Source organism: Hyperolius riggenbachi, chromosome 3, assembly GCF_040937935.1.
Source record: "Hyperolius riggenbachi isolate aHypRig1 chromosome 3, aHypRig1.pri, whole genome shotgun sequence".
In the NCBI taxonomy this organism is placed as follows: Eukaryota; Metazoa; Chordata; class Amphibia; order Anura; family Hyperoliidae; genus Hyperolius; species Hyperolius riggenbachi.
In genome coordinates this window covers 87295015-87316516 of record NC_090648.1, presented here as the reverse complement: position 1 = coordinate 87316516, position 21502 = coordinate 87295015, and the positions used below count along the sequence as shown (strand labels likewise).

General features: G+C 44.6%; 1 protein-coding gene across 1 annotated transcript in view; it reads left to right on the top strand.

Annotated features, from left to right (window-relative positions):
* LOC137562808 (adhesion G protein-coupled receptor E1-like) overlaps positions 1-21502 on the top strand; it is a 103355-nt gene that overhangs the window by 42286 nt on the left and 39567 nt on the right. Inside the window, exons 3-6 of the mRNA XM_068274516.1 lie at positions 6897-6935; positions 9385-9426; positions 12287-12357; positions 16201-16293. The gene's annotated coding sequence lies outside the window, so the exon portion shown is untranslated. The remainder of the gene's footprint in view (positions 1-6896; positions 6936-9384; positions 9427-12286; positions 12358-16200; positions 16294-21502) is intronic.

The window sequence follows — 21502 nt, the reverse complement described above, 5'->3', positions numbered from 1 at the left end:
ATATTTATTGGCCAACTTAACCACTTCAGCCTTCAGTCGTTTTCACTTTATGCATCCGAGCAATGTTCACCTCCCATTCATTAGCCTATAACTTTATCACTACTTATTACAATGAACTGATCTATATCTTGTTTTTTCCGCCACCAATTAGGCTTTCTTTGGGGGGTACATTTTTCTAAGAGCTACTTTACTGTAAATGCATTTTACCAGGAAGAATAAGAAAAAAACGGAAAAAATTCATTATTTCTCAGTTTCAGCCATTATAGTTTTAAAATAATACATGCCTGTAATGATCGGTGTAACACAGAGAGGATCTGACTACCGGTGATCTGCAGTATCACTGGAAATACAGATATATACCTGATTATTGATGATCTGCAGTATCACCGATAATCAGATATACAAGCTAACCTCTGGACACCTGAGTAGAGTGTTTGGTGCAAACAGTAATAATGAGAGGACTGGGCCTCAGAGCAGTAAGGAGTACTGGACTCTCCCGGAGGGAGGAGTCAGGCTGAGAGAAGGAGTGACAGAACGAGAGTGACACTCTAGAGGAAGTGTCACTATCAGGACTGGGAACCGCCTCTAACAGTAAGGTCGGTTCTCGAGGTCGGACAGATCAGGTCGTAACCACACGGACAGACAAGGTACAGATTCAGAAGGCAAAGGCGGAGTCTAAAGTACAGGCAGGGTTCGGCAACAGGGTATCAGAAATATCGGGGTACAAAATCAGAAGGCAGATGCAGAGTCTATGGACGAGCCGGGGTTCGGCAACAGAGTATCAGAATGACAAAGTACAGGATCAGAGTTCAGGAGAATGGTCAGGCAGGCAGAAGGTCATAACAGATAATCACAATCAAACTAGTACTTTAAACTATCAACAGAATCTAGCTAAGTGTAGGATTACAGCTCCAGCTGGTCCCGGCACACTTTCGGATCTGACTCAGGTCTGCGTGCCACCACGTATAGTGTTGGGCGAACAGTGTTCGCCACTGTTCGGGTTCTGCAGAACATCACCCTGTTCGGGTGATGTTCGAGTTCGGCCGAACACCATCAGGTGTTCGGCCAAACCGTTCGGCCACATGGCCGAACTAAGAGCGCATGGCCGAACGTTCCCCGAACGTTCGGCTAGCGCTGTGATTGGCCGAACGGATCACGTGGTTTCGGACCCGAACGCGCTCTGATTGGCCGAACGGTCACGTGGATCGGGTAAATAAATACCCGAACCACGTCATATCTCCGCCATTTGTCTGTGGGTTTAGCTTTGGGTAGGCAGGCAGGGTAGTTCGCTCTCCAGCCACGCTAGCCAGGGTCCCCCCCAGTCATTGTGTGTCGCTGCTGGGAACAGTAGTACACCGCTCGCTCAGCCACACTATATATAGCATTGTTTACTGCCACTGTGTACCTCGCTCAGCCACACTATATATAGCATTGTGTTTACTGCCACTCTGTGTACACGGCTCAGCCAGACTATATAGCATTGTGTGTACTGCCACTGTGTACCTCGCTTAGCCATGCTTTATATAGCATTGTGCTTACTGCCACTCTGTGTACAAGGCTCAGCCTGACTATATAGCATTGTGTGTACTGCCACTGTGTACCTCGCTCAGCCACGCTATATATAGCATTGTGTTTACTGCCACTCTGTGTACACCGCTCAGCCAGACTATATAGCATTGTGTGTACTGCCACTCTGTGTACACGGCTCAGCCAGACTATATAGCATTGTGTGTACTGCCACTCTGTGTACACCGCTCAGCCAGACTATATAGCATTGTGTGTACTGCCACTCTGTGTACACGGCTCAGCCAGACTATATAGCATTGTGTGCACTGCCACTCTGTGTACACCGCTCAGCCAGACTATATAGCATTGTTTACTGCCACTCTGTGTACACGGCTCAGCCAGACTATATAGCATTGTTTACTGCCACTCTGTGTACACCGCTCAGCCAGACTATATAGCATTGTGTGTACTGCCACTCTGTGTACACCGCTCAGCCAGACTATATAGCATTGCGTACTCTGCCAGTCAGTGTGTATATTGCTGGGATCAGTAATACTCCACTCACCGCCAACCACTATATGAGCTCACCATGAGTTCCTCAGAGACCTCCGCTGTGAGCAGCACTCCCAACAACAGCAACAGCCAACGCCCCACGCAAGCTATAACATCCACCCCAGCAGCCAGTGGTCAGCAGCAGCCCTCCCCAGAGGAGAACGTTGTGTCCATCGGTCCGTCGACAGAGCGATTAATGAGGGCTGCCATTGAGGAGATGATGGGGCCTGATGTGGAGGAGGAGGTCTGGCTCAGGCCAGCATCCCAAGTTAATGTTGGGGACGATGAGGGGTCTGTGTCTGGGGATGTTGGGGTGGCAGAGGTGGTGGGTGGGTCAGACTCAGTAGAAGAGTTGTATGATGAGGATGATGATCGGGACCATCTGTATGTGCCTCAGAGTCCGACCCCGGAAAACATGTTGTATCGTGTGTTTAGGTACTAAAATCTGTGTTCCCACTTCCCAGTACTGCCCGCAGTGCCCGGGTCCACGGATCCATATAATTTTTTGGGCAGCACTATCAAACTGTGGTACTATGAGTGAGTTGCCATGGTCCTTCTGTGCTGCCTGTCACACTCACCGTCTGTCTGCAGATGGATTGTTCAACACAGCTACGCCATCTGACATGTAGTCCTGGACCTTGACCATCTTCTCCAGGCGATTGGTGTTGGAGGACATGGAACTGCCCGATTGCTGTTCTGTGGGCTGCTGCATGGGTGTCAGAAAATGTTCCCACTCCAAGGACACTGCCAATACCATTCCCTTTTCGGCACTAGCAGCAGCTTGTGTTCTTTGCTGCCCTCCTGGTCCTCCTGGGTTTGCTGAAGTCAGTCTGTCGGCGTACAACTGGCTAGAGAAGGAGGAGGATGTCAATCTCCTCTCTAAAGTCTCCATCCTCAAGGGCCTGCTGGAATTGTTCCATTTTTTACCTGTCTGACACTTTCTTCAATCAGTTTTTTAACATTGTGTTTGTATAAACTGGGTATAAACCCAGTAATTGGTGTTGTCCAGATTCCAGAATAATGAATAATAATGAATAATGAATAGTGAATAATGCGCGGGCCGCGTTCAATGCAGTCTAGCATGAATTGAGCCATGTGTGCAAGAGAGTCCTGCCAGACTCCTCTGTCTTCATGTTCTTGTGAGCGTTGTGATTGTTGTGATGCACCATATTCGTCACCAGCATCACTTTCTTCCTCTTCTGCTGTCCATTCCCGCTAAATTGTGGAAGTCCAACGTGCACCGCTCTGTCCCTCGGCAGTGGGGGCATCCAATTCCTGCTCCAACTCCAGCTGTTCCTCGTCCTGTTCTTTGTCATAGCTGGGACCAGCGTTTCCTGAGGCAGGTTGCCTGATGTTGGTATCATCATGCTGATCGTTTTCATCTTCAGAATCCCCCACTTGCATCATGCCAGCGGTTTCCATCTTCAACATTGATTTCTTCAGTAAACACAGCAGTGGTATTGTAATGCTGACTGTAGAGTTGTCACTGCTCAGTCACGCAACGTGGATTACTGAAAATTTTGGAGGACTTGGCAGAGATCCAACATGGTGGCCCAATCAGATCCACAGAAGCTTGGTAGCTAGCTGCTGGAATGCGCCTCGGCACTGCGCAAAAGCGTGCTAGCATGTGCAGCGTAGAATTCCAGCGCGTAGGGAGGGACATCACCCAGCGAGCGATGGTGCGCTAGATTAAAGCGCTCCTGCATCTCTTGGTGAGTCCTTCAGAAGCGGTACTGGACTTTTAACAATGTTTTTTTTTTTTCCTTCAACAGAAGATCTGCCACGTTGGAGTGAGGAGGACGCCGCCAACCCCGACACCAAGCTGAACCCCGGCGAACTCCAAGCAGAGGATCTTCAGGAACCCTCAAGGCTTTGAGCAAGCTGAGGAGGATCAGCAGTCCCGACGAGACCTCTCCTCATATGCGACTGAGTGCAGTGGAGCTCCCCAGAACAACCTCTCAGTTGTCACTTTGTCACTGGTCACTTTGTCATTTTGTCACTTGTCACTTTGTCACTTGTCACTTTGTCATTTTGTCACTTTGTCACTTTGTCACTTGTCACTTTGTCATTTTGTCACTTTGTCACTTTGTTACTGGTCACTTTGTCACTTTTCACTTGGTCACTTGTCACTTGGTCACTTGTCCAGATGATCTCGGTACACCTCCTGCGATTCAAATTCCTGCACACATTGCTCTGGGATTTGGGTGTGATGAATGATGCATCTAACTGGCCACCGGAGGCAATTAAGGCCTTCAAAACATTGAAAGCAGCTTTCTGTTCTGCCCCCATTTTGCGTCATGTTGAGTTGTTGACCTCATGTTCATCCTCGGCCTCGCCTTGCATTTCAGTGCGAGGTGAATTTTCCACAGAAAAAGGTTGTGAATCCGGGCACAACATTTGTGGCTGTTCCATTGACCTTTCACAGGTAGAAGATTGTGGGGGTGGGAATAGCTCCTCCGAATAGCCCATTGTGTCCTGAAAACTACTTATTGCATTGCTTTGCGCACACATTTTTTTGTCCTCATGCAAGGCCTGAGTTGCACCTGAAAGCGTGGCCTTCTCCTCCTGCGCCTCCTCCTGTTCCATCACGTCTGCTGCTGCTGGGTTAGCGTTGACGCCCGGTCCCTGTTTATTGAACCTCTTATCTTTATTACATTTATGACTGCATGGCGGTAAAAAGCATGCTATCCGCACGCTTCTTGTCCTCATGCAAGGCCTGGGTTGTTGTGTCTCAAAAAGCATGGCCTTCTCCTCCTGCGCCTGCTCCTGTTCCATCACGTGTGCTGCTGCTGCTGCTGGGTTAGCGTTACCGGTCCCTTTTCCTGGAACCTCTTCTCTGTATTACATTTATGACTGCATGGCGACAAAAAGCATGTTACCTGTGCAAAGAAACATGACATTTTCCACATTTAAAAGACAGTTTTTCCTTTGAAACTTTACAATCAATTTTCTCAAAAACTATAAGCTCTTTTTCAAATATTTTTTTTCCTCTTGTACCCACTCCCAAGGTGCACATACCCTGCTAATTTGGGGTATGTAGCATGTAAGGAAGCTTTACAAAGCATGAAAGTTCGGGTCCCCATTGACTTCCATTATGTTCGGAGTTCGGCGCGAACACCCGAACATCGCAGCGATGTTCGGCGAACGTTTGCGAACCCGAACATCTAGGTGTTCACCCAACACTAACCACGTAGTGATCGCAACGCCAGACAAAGAACAACTGAACAGCCAGCAGTATATATACCAGAACACTCTCCAGGCCCCTCCCTAATGCTGGACCAATGAGAGGTGTAACCACTGTCAGCTGACCGGCCTGGTCAGCTGACTCACTTCTGGCTGTTATAAGCTCTGCCTCTGTGCGCGCGCGCGTGTCACTTTGAATCTTGGTGGACTATCAGTCCCAGCCACACCAGTACTGTCTTGCAATGTATCCATTGGACTGGGCGTGGGAGCCGCCGCACCGCTCACTACACCAGCGGCGGCTTCCCCACGCTCAGCCCCCTTGTCAGAGACACTGCCATGCAGCAAGTCCGCCGCCTCCAATGCGGATTCCGCCGCTGCCAATGCGGATTCCGCCGCTCCCAATGCGGATTCCGCCGCTCTGCCTATGCGGCATGCGGCGGTTTTTCCGCGTTGTGACTCCATGCTGGACGCGGAAATAGCCGCCTCACCCTGAGAAGCGGCGGCTTTTGCCCGTTTCTTCACAATTCCTCCATAATTAAAACTCACGTATTGTATTTGCCCATATGTCCCGGGTATTACACCGTTAAAATTATGTCCCTATCACAATGTATGGCGACAATATTTTATTTGGAAATAAAGGTGCATTTTTTCCATTTTGCATCTATCACTATTTACAAGTTTAAAATAAAAAAAATATAGAAATATTTCATATTTACATTAATATTTAAAAAGTTTAAACCCTTAGGTAAATATTTACATGGTTTTTTTTTTAATTGTAATGTTTTTTTTTTATATTAAACATTTTATTTGGGTATTTTTGGGAGGGTGGGATGTAAACAATAGTTTTATAATGTAAATGTGTCTTGAGTTTTATTTTTTTTACTTTTAGTTGTAGTTTTACTTTTTGGCCACAAGATGGCGGCCATGAGTTTGTTTACATGATGTCACTCTAAGCGTAACATACGCTTAGAGAGACGCATGGGGGAGGCAACAGCCAGAAAAAGCGCAGCTTCCGAGAGAAGCTGTCGCTTTTTAAGCGGGGGAGATGAATCAGTGATCGGGCACGATAGCCCGATTCACTGATTGCCTGGCTAACGAACCGGGGGCCTGGAGCGCGCGTGCACGCACGTGATCGGCCACGGGAGCACGCGGTAGCGCACATGGTTCCTGGACGTAGTTTCTACGTCCAGGAACTAAAATAGGTTAATATAATTTCTATATTATATTTTTCCTATCCTTTTTAAAAAAACTTTTCCGCATTTGACAATTGTAAAAGTACCCAAAAGGTAATTTATGGCCCATTTTACTTTGGAAGAAACATACTTTTTGGGCTTGATTCACAAAGCGGTGCTAACCTACTTAGCACGTCTAAAGTCTTTAGACATGCTAACCAGGGTGCTAAGTAGGTTAGCACCGGATTTCTCAATTGAGAAAACCGGTGCTAACCTACTTAGCACCCTGGTTAGCGCGCCTAAAGACTTTAGACGTGCTAAGTAGGTTAGCACCGCTTTGTGAATCAAGCCCTTTATTTGTATGTGTTAACATTTATTTTAAATGTTATCATTTTTCACGATAGTGGTCCTATAACAATATTATAACTATGGTATGTTACCCATTGTATAGTGATAACATCATTTGTTTCTATACCAATGCAGGTGATGCCAGTGGCACAACACCAAGCACAGTGGAAATTGGTGAGCTTATTATGTGATTGTGATTAATATGACTAAAATTCCTGTTTTTGAAGTGTTTAGACATTTTTTTTAAATACAGACTCCATGTTTATGTTGAGCATAGCTCTTTACGTCATACCGGACCGGTTATATCAATAACTCATATTTCTGCACAGAAGTGTTCAGACTGTATTGGCTGTCTTTTAATCCTGGTTTTCATGCAATAATAATTTAGTTAGATGTGTTGTATTATAAACAAGACACAGAACAGCTATATCTCACTGTTCTCCTGGAAGACTCAAAGCACCAGAGCTGCAGTCACTAGGGCATGTTGCTGTATACTACAAGCTTATATGATCCAGCTGTACATTCATTCATTCTGCTTCTTCCTGCTGGGGATCTGTGCTGCTGAAGTGAAGTGAAGTGTGGCACTCGTCACACCTTCTCTGCATGTAAAGCATGTGACAGACAGCAAACATACAGACAGCCTCACAGAGAGAGCAGCTAAATCTGAGAGCACAGAGGATGTCTGTGATACAATAACACTGCACACAGGGCGTGCCTGGAGGGGGCGTGCATACTTTGTCCCCATTACAACAGAGGCAGCCCCTTCCTCCCGAGCATGGACAAGGGTTGACAAAGGAATTTGGATGAGATCCAAGTAAGGATATTTCAGAGACGGTGAAACTACAGAAGGTTGCAGTAACCCAGACCACATTAGAACAGGAATAGGAACTTATAGGATAGAATAAGGCTGACATTTTTTGTTACAGAGTCTCTTTAACATCTACTATCAGGCTTAAAGAGACACTGAAGCGAAAAAAAAAATATGATATAATGAATTGGTTGTGTACTATGAATAATTACTAGAAGATTAGCAGCAAAGAAAATATTCTCATACTTTTATTTTCAGGTATATAGTGTTTTTTCTAACATTGCATTATCCTATAATATGTGCAGATTACACAACACTCAGCATTCAAAATGAGTCTTTCAGAGCAGTCTGTGAAGTAATGACATCTCCTCTGCCAGAGGAAAAGTAAACAGTTCAATTACAGTTGAGATAATAAAAGTCAGATAACAGCCCTCTCCATGACCAAGTTAGTCGGAGAGCTTAATAGCTTTTTTGCATAGAGATAACAACTGGAGTTTCTCAACTCTTCCTGTACTGGAAACAATTAGACTGATGTATCTGATCTTAATGTTTTTTTTCTTAGCTGTACTACACATACAAATCATAATATCATCATTTTTTTTTCGCTTCAGTGTCTCTTTAAGGCCCGTATCCACCACATCATGTTCCCATTTATTTTTTCGAAGACCAGTAATTTTTTGAGAGACGAGCGGCTATTTTCATGATCTCGCGACGTGGGTACAGGCAGGCAATCACGTGAGCGATGTGTGCTGATAACGACGTAAAAGTGTAATGGAGCTTTAAAATCCCCGGCGACTCCACGCAATGTACCACGATTGCTTGACTTCCCGCTCTTGCTCGTTGTGCGCCGACATGTAATGTCGCCATGTAATGTCGGAAGAGGAATCGCACATGCTCGTCGTCAAAGGACATCACTGGACCCATCGGGTGGTGAATACTCAACTTTAGTATACTACAACTAGTAAACCTAATACTAATATTTTTGGGAAACTTAGGAGGAAACCACACAAACACACATGGAGCAAACCTTTAAATACCATGCAAACAGTGTCTTACTTTGAATGGAATTAGGGACTCTTGTGCTATAGTTAGGACCCATTCACACTGGTGCAATTAGCGGGCAATTACCCCTAATCGCAGAATAGCCGCAGCCCAGCCAGGCACAGTCCCCCATCATGCTCCCATGTCTGGGAGCGTTCTGTGCTCGCTCAGTACTACTGTGCAGGTGCAGAATGCTCCCAGGGACAGGAGTGCTCCTGGCTGCACATGTACAAAGAAAGCGCAACTCGTCCTGGCTTTCGGGCCGTATTGGGGGGAAAGGAGCCACCCGGGAAGACAGCGCGGGACTTAGCGGCCTCAAGCAGTGGTTTAGCAATAGGGGGTGCAGAGGTTGCTACCACATTGGGGCCTTTGGGCCAGAGGGGCCCTGAAGGACCTTCCCTCAACTACAGTGTTAGCTCTTCATTTGTCCTGTGCTGGTAATAATCACTTCTATAGATGCTTTACACAGTAGTAATCATTAACAAGCTGTTCCCCATCCCCTTCTTGCACCTCTAACCCTGTGGTTGTAATTGGCAGGTTTAGTGCGCTGTATCAATTGCAAAAAGAAATTGAAGCAAAAAGAAGCAAAGTGGATCTACTCATTAGATGTTGTGACCCCTAGAGGGATGAATGAGAGATTGCCACTCAAAAGTTTTTTATAACTTATGTTGTCTGTACAACAATTGTTGTGTTTTAACAGATTTGCAAATCGCAATGTGACCAGCATGTATCTTATCACTGCAGCTTATTATAATATTACGTGTTTTTCTACAGGTGGTCTCAAGGTAGTCCCTTCTCGGAAGTACCTGTATTACGGTCAGTCATTGATGTTTTTTGGTAGCCTTACAGGAGTGCCATATGACCGTTTGGACTTTATTACAGATTGGGGATTCAAGAGTTAATGGCTTCGAGGGCGGAGCCTTGATGGGCGGGTTGTTTGTATGTGGGATGTATTTATACATGTCTGCATCTGTTATTGCTGTTTAACACCTGATGAAGGATCGTTGGATCCGTAACATGTAGTGTTTGTCCACCCAATACAGCAAAAGTTTGCAGCCAGTAGTGTGCCGTCTCCTTTCCTTTTCCATACAACGTTGTGGCTGTGGGAGCAATCCAGCCGAGGCAAGGCACCGGCAAGCATCCAGGTTGAATTGCCTGGATCACCGTTTATCCTGCTCTACGTTTTTGTATTGGAGTCAGGCAACTGGTATTATTTTAAAAGGAAACATACGTAGCCTTCTCAGTTTAGGTTCCCTTTAAGTAATACCAGTTGTCTGGCTGTCCTGCTGACCCTCTGCCTGTAATACCTCTAACTATAGGTAATATAACTGATATTTATGACAAGTAGATGACAAGTTTACTTAATCCATATACTGTTTACCGAGAACTCAGGCTGACCTGGAGAGATCATTGAGGCCCCTTTTATGCCTCATCACCAAAATTGCTATGTATGTTAAGGGGAACAGTGGGAACAAGACAAAAATAATATTTCAAAAAGACCTTGTAGTTTTTGAGAAAATTGATTTGAAAAATGCAAAGGAAAAATGTTTTTTAAACTCAGAAAAATGACAGTTGAAAACTCATTTTTCTTTGCATTTTAAAAAATCGATTCTTTCAAAAACTACAAGTTCTTTTTGAAAACTTTTCTTGTTCCTACTATTGCCCTTAAAGGGAACCTTAACTGGCGAGCAAAAAAACATTCACTTACCTGGGGGCTTTCCCAAGCCTCCCGCAGCCGTCCGGTGCCCGCGCCGGTCCTTCGGTGCCCTCCGGTCTCCCTCCGCCGCTAAGTTTCGTTTTCGGACGACTGCCAGTCGTCCTCGGGCCTCTTCCGCACTCCTCGTCATAAACTGCAGTAAAGCGCGTCCGCATGACGCCGAACGCGTCATGTGCATGATGCCAAACGCGTCATACGGTGCACTTTACTGCAGTTTACGACGAGGAATGCGGAAGTGGCCCGAGGACAACTGGCAGTCGTCCGAAAACGAAACTTAGCGGCGGAGGGAGACCGGAGGGCACCGAAGGACCGGCGCGGGCACCGGACGGCTGCGGGAGGCTTGGGAAAGCCCCCAGGTAAGTGAATTTTTTTTTGCTCGCCAGTTAAGGTTCCCTTTAACATACCTACCTATTTTGGTGATAACTTGTATAGGGGCTTTGCTATGAACCGCTAAATTCGGCACAAAAATACATGACATTTACACAAAATTATGAAATTACACTCCCCAATTACGTTTCACAAACAAAATTATGATTTTACCTGAAATTTCCCATTATGATTTCACATTGTAATTTCTAATTACAATGCGAAATTACAATTACAAATATTATAATTACAATTATGTGAAATTTGTGCTCATCACTACTCCATAATACCCCATAGGGGAAATTAGTAGGAATAATTTGACTTCTAAATAATATGGTGGCGCTATATACATCAAATAAACAATAATAATAATATGTTAATGTTAAGATTAATGTTAATCTTAAAAGCTTTACAAGTGAAGGCAACATCAATGTCTGAAGCAAGAGAGTTAACATGTAATAATGAATTAATCAGGTTTGGAATAGAAATACAATCGGCCTAGTACTGGATTACCTCATCTCAAAGTAAGCACAACCTACTGGGGCTGGTTGCTTGGACCAGGCTCCCAGCCGAACAGAGCAATTGGAGCAGTGATCTAGCGATCCACCAATTGACATAATAACCGAATCTTTAATAGGCCGATATCAGTGAGTGTATAAGTATTATGAATCATGGTGAAACAATTTATGGTGTTTCCAGCTATATGGCCGAAAAACTAAACAACGACTCATAAGTAACTGCAACCAGGTAACAAATAACGCACTCTATTCTCAAGAGTCATATTGACGATTATTATTCTTAGTCAAGGCATTCCTACATCGAGCATTAAAGGAGTCATCAGGAAAAGAATAGGAAAGCCAATTCACTTACCTAGGGCTTTCTCCAGCCCCCTGCAGCTTTCTGTCCCACGCTGACAGCTCCATTCGCAGCCGCAGGCCCTGGGTCCCCGCATTCTGCAGAGGACGACCTTGAGGTCGTCCTTACTGTGCCTGCGTGAAGTGCCGCTGTCAATCAAGCCCACGTTGTCAGCGGCGTACTGCACAAGCATGCGGGGACCCCGGGCCGGCGGCTGGGAACGCTCCGTTAGCTCTGATAGCTCCTATCAGCGTGGGACAGACAGTTGCAAGGGGCTGGAGGAAGCCCTAGGTAAGTAAATCAGCTTTCCTATTATTTGCCTGATGACTCCTTTAATGGATCCTGGTAACCTGACCTCAGATGAGCTTCCATAGTCATTTTCCGTTTACAAATGCTGAGTACATTGGAGAATAAAAGTGGCTCTGTAGATTTCCAGTTGCTAATGATCATGGATTGTGCAGTTAATATGAAATGACATATCTGTGATGTATATACAGGGTTAATTTCTTTATAGTCTAGGTGTAGAAGCGCCATGCGTGGAGTAAGGTGAAAATCTGAAATAAAGGATTGTTTGATATATAATTCCACAGCCCACCATAACATTTTACTTATGAAGCAGTCCCATAACATGTGGACTAATGTGCCTATCTGGGCAGAGCCTTTACAACATGAACACCTATTTTTTTTTTAACATGCACAGAACACTGACTGTCTTTTATATACCTTCATAATATACAGTGACTGATTTCTGTGTATCGGCTCTTTCACAACGAGAGCAACAGGAAGAATGTGCCAAGCAGAATTCACAGGTGATCTATATATGATAATTCTGCTGTACAGTATGGAACAATACCGAGCAGTGTGTTCAATAATAAAAATGAATGAATCTTTTTGAATAAATTTTGATGTTCCATTTTGATGTCTTTGTTACTTTGAGGCTGCTTTCACAGTGGGACTTTACAGGCACACGTTAGTGCATCCTGTAACGCAGCCCACCGCACAGTAATGAAAAATCAATGGGCTGTTCACAGTGCCCACGTTGCGTTACATTGTAACGCTGCGTCACAAGACAACGTACTGCATGCAGTACTTTATACGCGGCTAAGCCGAGTTAGACTGCTTGCACATGCTCAGTAATGTTGGGGAGGAGGGGAGAGCGGCCAGGCACATGGCTAATTAATATTCACTGCACTTTGTGATGTGCAGTGTTTACTTCCGGGAGCGGCCGCTCTGTGCGGTGATTGGCCGGCGGGACCACGTGATGCCGCATGCGCACAAGAGTGAGCATCACGGCATCACTGACGCCAGAGTAAGCTGCACAACGCGGCTCGCTCTGACATCCACATCCAACACCACCAGGCGTTGCGTTAGGGGCACGTTATGCGACCATAACGTCCCCTAAAACGCAACGTCCTGGTGGGAAAGTAGCCTTATAGAGCAAAATAATGTACGTTTTTTTCAGGGGGATGCTTTTGTTTGTTAACATTAAGGGCTTATTCACATGAATAGTAGAAACTGTGGAACTGCTGTATAAAACCGAAGCAGGCAATTTGGGGGCCCACTTGTGGCGCAAGTTTGGGTGCCGCCATAGGCGCCCATTGAAATAGCGGCAGTGAAGGGAAAGGTGGGTGCCCACTGTGTCCAATAAATAGCAGGCACCCAAGCTAGCCCTCAATGCCGATATTTCAATGGGTGCTTATGATTATTATGTTTTTTTAAAATTTAATACCAATATTTTATGATTTTTGTTTACACTTTAAAAGTAGGATATCTGCTTTCCTGTGTGCCCAAATTCCCAGGCGCCCTTTTATTACATAGGCGCATAAAATATCTAGCAGGTGGCTGCCCATTTCGATGCACTTTCATAGCACAAGCACAATACGGCTGCTGGGTATGAGCGAGAACGCCTCTGGTAGTCTTGCAAAAATTTCCACAAACTTCGAGTGGTTCAGCGTAATTTTGCTGAAACAGTTTTGCAAATTGCATTGAAGTCAATGGTACCGACTAGTGGTTAAAAACAAAGAGAGAAATGCCAATTATGATTCAGCACCAAAGCTGAGTCATTAGTCAATAATTATTCAATATTTACCCAAAAAATTACCTTTATTTGAATTGTACTAAAAAAAATCGTATAGCAGTAAACAAGTTCTAAAACCATTAAAACAGTAATGTAAAAAGAAAAGAGAGGACCACTTGCAAGAGTTCTACCCCCACAACACAGTAGTATTTAGATTAATGAACCACTCTATAAAGTTAACCACTTAAAGAGAACCCAAGGCGGGATTCTTACATCGCAATCCGCATACAGAGTCTGGGTCTGTCTATAGAGCCCAGCCTCTGTTGCTAGTTAGTTTCCTCCAAAGACCCCCCTGCGCGCTGTCAGACCCCATAAAACACAGCCGCGCTGGCAACATGCAGCGTGTCGCAGCCGGCTGTGTTTATCTCACTAATGTCAGTCTCCGCTCTCCCCTTCCTCCTGAATCGCTCCGGTCCCCGCCCACGTCCCTTCCCTCCCCACTGATTGGAGGGAATGACGCGGGCGGGGACCGTAACGATTCAGGAGGTGGGGGAGCAGCCGAGACTGACATTCCTGAGGTAAATACAGCCGCATAGCGCGGCTGTGTTTTATGGGGTCTGACAGCGTGTAGGGGGGTCTTTGGAGGAAAATAACTAGCAACAGAGGCTGGGCTCTATAGACAGACCCAGCCTCTGTATAAGGATTGCGATGTAAGAACCCCCCCTCGGGTTCTCTTTAAAGACAAGCAGGCGTATTAAAACGTCCTGCTGGAGCCTCTTAACGGCTCCAGGATGTTTTTATAAGTTAAGCAGCGCTGCTGCCGCTGTGCGCGTGCACGCTCCCGCACGTGCATGGATGATCAGTAAAACAAAAAACACAGCATAGAAAAAAATATATCTTTATTTCCAAATAATATAGTCACCATACTTTGTACTTGGGACATAAATCTTGTGATAACCAGGACAAATAGGCAGATAAAATGTGTGGGTTTTATGTACAGTTGCAGTGTTTATATTAAAACTATAGGGGATGAAGATGGAGTAATAGTGTATTTTTTCATTTTTTTTCAGAAAACAAATATCAACCCCAAAAAGCACAATTGGTGGTAAAAAAAAACAAGATATAGATTATTTCATTGTGATTAGTAGTGATTAAGCTATTAGCACATGAAATGGATGAGCACTAAAAGGTGAAAATCACTCATCTGTTAGGGTAAAAACCCCTTCAGGGCGAAATGGTTAAACAATAAACCCCTTTCTTCGAGATGAACCGGGTCAATGTATTTAGTATATAGCCCCCTGCTCATACTATAATGGTAGGTAAGTAGGTAGGGATGGTGAATGAGATGCACATAATTTTGAATTGATGCAGGATTATGCAAATGTTGTATGCAAATGTATGCTGCTTGAAAATGGACCGATAATATTTTACCTCTGCCGGATTTAATTGGTTAGATTTTCAAGCTGCATACAATTGCATAAAAATGGCAATGCTGCATCAACTCCAAATTATTTGCATCTCACTGACATTTCTAATTATAAGCATCTAGCAGCTAATCAGCCAATAGTAACACTACTCATGCATCATTACAGACAATACACAGTGATAATAAACTCTACACATATAATAAGGATCCATAAATGCCTAAAGGACTGCAGGCAACTAGAGCTAGCAACAGTGGCAATGGCAGGAGGAATCACGCAAGCCGTGCCAATTACCCAACCAGGCCCAGTAAGGAATTCAAAGTTGACACAGACTCATGATAAATAGTTGCATTATTTCCTTTAAGGATACCAGATGTTAAAGCGGACCCGAACCAAACATTTTTTAAATTCAAAATATTTAGTTGCACCACTCTGACACAAACAAAGATAAATAAACACTCCATCAAGCCTATGAGCATTTCAGTGCATGCTTTTCACCCTTCTCTTTTCATAACTAGGGTTATACAGGTGGCAGCCATTATTTCTGAGATTAATAGGAGGTTTTAGATCATGGGTGTGCTTGTCATCAGCTACCCTCCCTCCCAGGGGCATCGTCTACGTGAAATCTCACACAAGCTGTGACATCATCAGTAGCAGCCTGTGTTTTGTTTTTATTTTTATATCCTCCACCAGTTTGCTGGAAAAATCCCGGCAATATGAAAGGAAGGAAAGAATCCTCCAATAAATGTAAAATATTTTATGTTTGTCATCATGCAGCTGAAAAAAGCCTGCTATTTATTATTATAATTTAGAATATAGATTTTATTTCTGAAATCTTGTATTTTTAATTTGGGTCCACTTTAATTTACATAGAGAAATGGGCGGAGAAGGCATATAATGTGACCTGTCCTGATGCCTACTCCTCCCCCCCGTTCTCCTTTCTGCCCCTGCATTCTACCTAAATGCCCCTCCTGCAGCCTCTTCTCGGCCGCCAGAGTTAGGCTTTACTGCGCAGGTGCTGGCTGGGCTGTGCCCGTCCTACAGCGTGTGCCTGTGGCCGGGACAGCACGGCGCATGACCTAGTGACGTCATACGCATACAGAGGCATCAGGACGGGTAACATTATATACATGCTCCCCCGTTTCTCTAGGTTATTTCACATCTGGTATCCTTTAACTTCTACAATACACAACTTCTTTTCTGTTTTCCAGGATCCGGTCTGTGCAGTTCTCCAGGTCTCTTTTGAGTTTCTGAACTCTTCCTGCAAAGCAAAGGATAGCTATGGCAACAGTATCACAGAAGAGGTGAGAAATAGTGTTACATGATAAAATATACATATAGGTGGCTGGGATATTAAGCCGGCTGCAGGTTTAACATCAATTCTACAGTCACCTGCTGTAAAACAAATCTCACTTGTAATGATAAGGCATTGTTAGCTGCGACTACTGCCGTAACTGTTGATTTCTCAACCATTTGCTGGGCCAGCAACGGCGGGATCAAGGAGAATGCGGGAAGCTCCTGGAAGATCTAGAGGCTGCCCTCTTTTAGGTAACTATCTAAATTGTTTTTATCACTGGTTCAAGTTTGCTTGGGACTTTAAGAGGCACATATACAAAATAAATGCAAAACTAAAAGAACGCACACAACAACCATATGTGGATTAAAAATTGGCCGGAGGTGTTATTTATTGCGGTTTTAATAAATGTAAATATCTATATTATTCGTTTAAATAAACCAATATAACTTTAATGAAACTTTATTAACAAGAATATCATCCAACAAATCATCAATCATAAATCATCATAAAACTTAAAGTTCAAAACTTAGCCCGCCCACCACCGTGGGCAACTTTTACCGCCAATAAAGACAGTAGCCTCCGACAGTCCAAAATCCGAAAAAGAGGGTGGGTGGGAGGGAATCGCAGCTTGTCCTGACTGAAAGTGAGGAGAAATTGACAGCATCACTCAGGCTGTGAGAGACAGTCACTGATCATTGGCTGCCGATTCACCACTCCCTCTGACAGATGCCAATCAGGACAGATTAACTGTCAAACTTCTGCCCAGAGATGACAGCCTCAGTAACATCCCAGGACCCTGAAAGAAAAGGAGGGAAAACCAGTACCACAGAAACATATCACAGACTATATACACATTACTAGAAATAAACTAAGCTGAATACATATATTTTGTATGGCCACAAAGTCCCAAGAGGCCCTCACTCAATGCTATCGTTCAGGCCTTACATGGGACTTTAAGAGGCACATATACAAAATTAATACAAAACTAAAAGAACGCACACAACAACCATATGTGGATAAATAATTGGCCGGAGGTGTTATTTATTGCGGTTTTAATAAATGTAAATATCTATATTATTCGTTTAAATAAACCAATATAACTTTAATGAAACTTTATTAACAAGAATATCATCCAACAAATCATCAATCATAAATCATCATAAAACTTAAAGGTCAAAACTTAGCCCGCCCACCACCGTGGGCAACTTTTACCGCCACACGACAGGCTAAAGCCTGTCACCCCAGCCCACGGCCTTCTCAACCATACCTTGGAGCTCCATGTTGAAAATGTCAAGGCCTATCGGGGACAGGTGGACTAGATCCCCTCGGTACAACCCACGCACTCCACCCTTCAACTCTGTGTGCCTAAAGGAAAAAACACTCACTCTGGTTAAAAATTTGCAAAGAGCCCAATTGACCAGCTTCCTAATTTTTTCCATAAAACGTTTTTTGGTGGAAAACCAGATCAAGCGAGGGACTATTTCTAAAAAAAACAAAATAGTATGCGGAAAAGACTCGTGCAGCTGGGTAAAATCCCTGCGCATCCTGGCCAAGAGAGTTAAAGTCTTAACCTTACCCAAATCGTTGCCACCTAAGTGAACAATTAAAATATCGGGAACTGGCCATTCCTCCAGAAGACAAGCTAATTTAGCCATCAGAGCATCCCACCTCATACCCCTACATCCTTTCCAATAGATTTGAAAACTATCAAGGTTTAGGTCCAAATTGTCTTTATAAGGTCTCATCTTAGCCCTCCTCCGAGCCCAAAAGACGAAGGAGTGGCCGATGATCCACATCACTCGTTTCAAACCTAGGAAAGAAATACAGGTAATTAAATAACCAATGCAGGCCAAACATAAAGGAGATACCTATTGGAATCCCAGCGACCTATTTTCCTAATACCAGACTCAGATAAACCTAACCTAGCAGCCTCGGTCGCGGCTCCAATCCTAAAGGAATGGCTGGAAAAACTGAAACTCTGCAAACCCAAGGTGCTCATGCCTTTGCTGAGAACAGCTCTGAACTGAAACATCGAAAGAGCTGATCCACCAGCATGTGCTAAAAAAGAAGGAGACAACGACCGAACTGCGGAAAATGCGCTAACCGAGCAAACCGGGCATGAAAGTGAACCGTCTAAATGAAACAAGGAAATCCAACCCAACCGATCCGTTTTAGATTTTCTTATATAAATTTGGACCGACTTATCCGAACAAGATACGTCCTTAGATCGCAGACCTGAATGCTTTGATTTAGAAGTCGATACCATTTCCGATATTCGCAATGCGCCGAAAAAGGCTAACGAAAATGCAGCACGAAAAAGACGGATTTCATACTCTGAAGTGAATATTAAGGGAAGTATTTGCAACAAATCCCCTAATAATTCAAAGGAAATAGGTCTACAGCCATCCGAAACAGAAAGGCCTGTGCGGAAGCCTTTCATCATCTGCCTTACCAAGCCATAGTCCGTGCAAGGAGGCGAATGATGCAGCTTCCTAAAAAGGAAATACCACATAGCTTCTTCTGCAAGCACGAGACAGAGACCCCTAAAGAAACTTTTGCACAAATAAAAGACACTATCAGTTCAACCTCATCAGCAAAGGGAGACCTGAGGAACAACTCTGCATGATTGCACCACTCCTGCCATGCAGCTGAGTAATCAGCCCATGTTTTAGCAGAGAGTGAGCTACGCACAGAAGCTGTCACCAAGTCCCAATTAATGTCCATAAGCGGGCCGGGCACTGAATCCCCTCTTCGTCTGCTGCTGGAGCCAAAACCATGAAAACAGACAGGTGCTGCCGAGACAAAGCGTCAGCAATAAGGTTGGACTTACCCGGTAAATGCGTGGCCTTCAACCACACATTAAATTTGAGACATAGCAGGACTAACTGACGAAGAATCTGCAAAACCGGGAGAGACTTGGAAGAAAGGCAATTTACTGCATAGACAACACCCTTATTGTCCGATTGAAGCAGGATGCGTTTATTAGCGAATGCCTCCCCCCAAATAGAAAATGCCACTAATACAGGGAACAGTTCAAGCAGGACAATGTTCTTAACTAGCCCGTGCTCGAACCAAGATGGCGGCCATCTCTCAGCACTCCAGTGACCACTCCAATATGCACCATAGCCAATCCACCCGGCTGCATCCGTGAACAGTTCCATATGCTCATCCTTGACAAAGTCCTCTTGCCACATGGACTTGCCATTGTAGTTAAGCAAGAAACTATACCAGACCAGTAAGTCTTCTTTCACCTCCCTAGTCAGGCATACATGCCACAGCGGATTCTTTAAACGAGATAATAAACGCGCTGTCCGCCGAGAAAAGACCCTCCCCATGGGCATAACCCGACTCGCAAAAGCCAAACGGCCAAGGAGCTCCTGTAACTCCTTGACCGTCGCTTTCGATTTGCTTAATAACCGATTAAGCAAAGATTTAAGCAGAGAAATGTTTTCTGGAGGTAAACGGAACTCCATTGACACAGTGTCAATGGTAATCCCCAGGAATACTAATTCGGTCGTCGGTAAGACTGATTTCTCTTCAGCCAGTGGAACACCAAATCTGTCAGCAATTCGATGAAAAGTGATAAACAGTTGATAGGCCTCGTCCGTACTAGGGGCTCCGACGAAAAGGAAATCATCCAAGTAGTGCAATGCCGAACCGAGATGACATTCTTGTTGCACTACCCACTCCAAAAATGAAGCAAAAATTTCAAAGTAACAGCACGAGAGAGCACAGCCCATGGGGAGACACATATCATAGTAAAAGAAACCATTGAACTGAAAACCAAGGGAGTTATAACCCCCTGGCCAGATCGGAAGTAAACGAAAGGCTGATTTAATATCAGCTTTCACGAGCAAAACACCTCTACCAAAACCTCTGATCACGGATACAGCCTGGTCGAAAGACAAATAATAGACCGATCTTAGATGAGCATCAATTGAGTCATTTAGAGAGTCACCCTTGGGAAAAGATAAATGGTGAATTAGGCGCCATTCGCCTGGATCCTTTTTTGGTACAATTCCCAAGGGTGACAGTCTAAAGTCAGGAAATGGCGGTGCTACGAAAGGGCCCGCTACCCTGCCAGCTCCAATCTCCTTGTCAATCTTTTCTTGAACTATATGCAACAAAGTATTAATCAATTTCAGGTTGTTGACCCAGGAACAACCTGAGCCAGTAAAAGGAGGGATATAAAAACCGAATGAAAAACCGTTGGCCAGAAATCGACTGATCTCCGGATTTGGAAAGCGGTCTAGCCACGGCATTAGCTCGGGAACCTTCACTGGAGTCCGAGCTTCTGAGAAAGGACTCCTAAGTGGAGAGAAAGCAGAGACTTTCTTGTAACAACGAGTCGCCGGATGCAGGCCGCCGCAGTTCACGCATTCATGTTTGTAGCGGCAATTAGCCGCAAATTTGCATTGTGAATCATTGAACGCATGACAAAAACCTTTTTTAAAAGTAACAGTACCCGAACTACTACTCGAAGGAGCCGGTTTCGAAGATTGTGAGCGCTGGGGTAGCATGAGGCTTAACCAGAGCGTAAGATCCTTCGAGCCCCAACGCATGGAGGGATAGATTGATAGCTTTTGACGAAATGCAACATCATATTGAAACCAAGCTATCCCTCCAAATTGGCGTTGGGCCTCGAATATTGCATCCAAATGCTGAAACAACCCAGGCTGCCTTTCAACAATAACACTAGCCAGAATTAAAAAGGCTTGCAACCAGTTATTAAACGATCTCGTAACAGGCCTGTGCCTGTCCTCCTCTTCCTTCTTATCTTTCAAAAGGTAATCCTTGCTGAAAGGCAATAGCGATAAAAGATCTACATATTCTCCTCTCCAGATCTTCTCCTTCACAGTCTGGGGCAAATGATAACCCAAAGGTGACGGAACATAAGGAAAAGATTCCTTATATAAAAGTTCCGAAACCCCGGATCTAAGAACTGGAAGAGAAACATCAGCCGCAGGCAATGAAGGAGCAGAGACCGGAGGAGAGACAACAGCATTAGAGCATTGATTGCCTGGAGGAACCCAGACCGCAGCAGGTGAAGCAGCATAACCAGGAGCAGACAGTCTTTCAACCACCTGCTTCAAACAATCAACTAAAACATTGAACCTCTCATTCAAACCCCCGCTTTCACCCCTGCTCTCACTGTGTCTAGTAGTTCGGACTGGAGCATCAGCTTCCCCATCAGAGGAACTGGAATCCCCGTCACC